Source organism: Hypomesus nipponensis, chromosome 20, assembly GCF_054491055.1.
Source record: "Hypomesus nipponensis isolate SF chromosome 20, ASM5449105v1, whole genome shotgun sequence".
Taxonomy (NCBI): domain Eukaryota; kingdom Metazoa; phylum Chordata; class Actinopteri; order Osmeriformes; family Osmeridae; genus Hypomesus; species Hypomesus nipponensis.
The window spans coordinates 2090001-2092500 of NC_140380.1; the positions used below are offsets into that span (position 1 = coordinate 2090001).

The 2500-nt window shown below is 47.0% G+C and overlaps 5 non-coding genes and 4 pseudogenes across 5 annotated transcripts; all 9 read left to right on the forward strand.

The window, feature by feature from the left end:
* LOC146245023 (5S ribosomal RNA) overlaps window positions 1-102 on the forward strand; it is a 118-nt pseudogene extending 16 nt beyond the window's left edge.
* Window positions 103-282: 180 nt separating this feature from the next.
* Window positions 283-401, forward strand: LOC146245024 (5S ribosomal RNA; annotated as a pseudogene).
* A 178-nt stretch (window positions 402-579) lies between these two features.
* LOC146245025 (5S ribosomal RNA) lies at window positions 580-698 on the forward strand. The gene has a single exon (XR_014738589.1). It is a non-coding gene; the product is annotated as a 5S ribosomal RNA (ribosomal RNA).
* A 180-nt stretch (window positions 699-878) lies between these two features.
* LOC146245026 (5S ribosomal RNA) lies at window positions 879-997 on the forward strand (annotated as a pseudogene).
* A 178-nt stretch (window positions 998-1175) lies between these two features.
* Window positions 1176-1294, forward strand: LOC146245027 (5S ribosomal RNA). Its single transcript, XR_014738590.1, has one exon. It is a non-coding gene; the product is annotated as a 5S ribosomal RNA (ribosomal RNA).
* Window positions 1295-1482: 188 nt separating this feature from the next.
* Window positions 1483-1601, forward strand: LOC146245028 (5S ribosomal RNA). Its single transcript, XR_014738592.1, has one exon. It is a non-coding gene; the product is annotated as a 5S ribosomal RNA (ribosomal RNA).
* Window positions 1602-1771: 170 nt separating this feature from the next.
* LOC146245029 (5S ribosomal RNA) lies at window positions 1772-1890 on the forward strand. The gene has a single exon (XR_014738594.1). It is a non-coding gene; the product is annotated as a 5S ribosomal RNA (ribosomal RNA).
* A 174-nt stretch (window positions 1891-2064) lies between these two features.
* Window positions 2065-2183, forward strand: LOC146245030 (5S ribosomal RNA; annotated as a pseudogene).
* Window positions 2184-2371: 188 nt separating this feature from the next.
* LOC146245031 (5S ribosomal RNA) lies at window positions 2372-2490 on the forward strand. Its single transcript, XR_014739930.1, has one exon. It is a non-coding gene; the product is annotated as a 5S ribosomal RNA (ribosomal RNA).
* Window positions 2491-2500: the final 10 nt, after the last annotated feature.

Below are 2500 nucleotides of genomic sequence, written 5' to 3' on the forward strand. Positions count from 1 at the left end.
GCCTGGCAACGCCCGATCTCGTCTGATCTCGGAGCTAAGCAGGGTCGGGCCTGGTTAGTACTTGGATGGGAGACCGCCTGGGAATACCAGGTGCTGTATGCTCTTTTGCTCATTCACTTAGAAACTGAAATCTTACAATATGCACAAGTAGTCCTTCATGAAAGGGGCTGGAAGCTGTTTTCATTTTGACACGAGAGAGAGAGAGAGAGAGAGAGAGACCACCTTGCATTGTCAATTGCTAAATCTGTATATGGATAAGTAGCCTATGGTTGTCAACTTATTTTGTACGGCTATACCAGCCTGGCAACGCCCGATCTCGTCTGATCTCGGAAGCTAAGCATGGTCGGGCCTGGTTAGTACTTGGATGGGAGACCGCCTGGGAATACCAGGTACTGTATGCTCTTTTGCTCATTCACTTAGAAACTGAAATCTTGCAATATGCACAAGTAGTCCTTCATGAAAGGGGCTGGAAGCTGTTTTCATTTTGACACGAGAGAGAGAGAGAGAGAGAGAGACCACCTTGCATTGTCAATTGCTAAATCTGTATATGGATAAGTAGCCTATGGTTGTCAACTTATTTCGTACGGCCATACCAGCCTGGCAACGCCCGATCTCGTCTGATCTCGGAAGCTAAGCAGGGTCGGGCCTGGTTAGTACTTGGATGGGAGACCGCCTGGGAATACCAGGTGCTGTATGCTCTTTTGCTCATTCACTTAGAAACTGAAATCTTACAATATGCACAAGTAGTCCTTCATGAAAGGGGCTGGAAGCTGTTTTCATTTTGACACGAGAGAGAGAGAGAGAGAGAGAGAGACCACCTTGCATTGTCAATTGCTAAATCTGTATATGGATAAGTAGCCTATGGTTGTCAACTTATTTTGTACGGCTATACCAGCCTGGCAACGCCCGATCTCGTCTGATCTCGGAAGCTAAGCATGGTCGGGCCTGGTTAGTACTTGGATGGGAGACCGCCTGGGAATACCAGGTACTGTATGCTCTTTTGCTCATTCACTTAGAAACTGAAATCTTGCAATATGCACAAGTAGTCCTTCATGAAAGGGGCTGGAAGCTGTTTTCATTTTGACACGAGAGAGAGAGAGAGAGAGAGAGACCACCTTGCATTGTCAATTGCTAAATCTGTATATGGATAAGTAGCCTATGGTTGTCAACTTATTTCGTACGGCCATACCAGCCTGGCAACGCCCGATCTCGTCTGATCTCGGAAGCTAAGCAGGGTCGGGCCTGGTTAGTACTTGGATGGGAGACCGCCTGGGAATACCAGGTGCTGTATGCTCTTTTGCTCATTCACTTAGAAACTGAAATCTTGCAATATGCACAAGTAGTCCTTCATGAAAGGGGCTGGAAGCTGTTTTCATTTTGACACGAGAGAGAGAGAGAGAGAGAGAGAGAGAGAGAGACTACCTTGCATTGTCAATTGCTAAATCTGTATATGGATAAGTAGCCTATGGTTGTCAACTTATTTCGTACGGCCATACCAGCCTGGCAACGCCCGATCTCGTCTGATCTCGGAAGCTAAGCAGGGTCGGGCCTGGTTAGTACTTGGATGGGAGACCGCCTGGGAATACCAGGTGCTGTATGCTCTTTTGCTCATTCACTTAGAAACTGACATCTTGCAATATGCACAAGTAGTCCTTCATGAAAGGGGCTGGAAGCTGTTTTCATTTTGACACGAGAGAGAGAGAGAGACCACCTTGCATTGTCAATTGCTAAATCTGTATATGGATAAGTAGCCTATGGTTGTCAACTTATTTCGTACGGCCATACCAGCCTGGCAACGCCCGATCTCGTCTGATCTCGGAAGCTAAGCAGGGTCGGGCCTGGTTAGTACTTGGATGGGAGACCGCCTGGGAATACCAGGTGCTGTATGCTCTTTTGCTCATTCACTTAGAAACTGAAATCTTGCAATATGCACAAGTAGTCCTTCATGAAAGGGGCTGGAAGCTGTTTTCATTTTGACACGAGAGAGAGAGAGAGAGAGACCACCTTGCATTGTCAATTGCTAAATCTGTATATGGATAAGTAGCCTATGGTTGTCAACTTATTTTGTACGGCTATACCAGCCTGGCAACGCCCGATCTCGTCTGATCTCGGAAGCTAAGCATGGTCGGGCCTGGTTAGTACTTGGATGGGAGACCGCCTGGGAATACCAGGTGCTGTATGCTCTTTTGCTCATTCACTTAGAAACTGAAATCTTGCAATATGCACAAGTAGTCCTTCATGAAAGGGGCTGGAAGCTGTTTTCATTTTGACACGAGAGAGAGAGAGAGAGAGAGAGAGAGAGAGAGACTACCTTGCATTGTCAATTGCTAAATCTGTATATGGATAAGTAGCCTATGGTTGTCAACTTATTTCGTACGGCCATACCAGCCTGGCAATGCCCGATCTCGTCTGATCTCGGAAGCTAAGCAGGGTCGGGCCTGGTTAGTACTTGGATGGGAGACCGCCTGGGAATACCAGGTGCTGTATGCTCTTTTGCTCA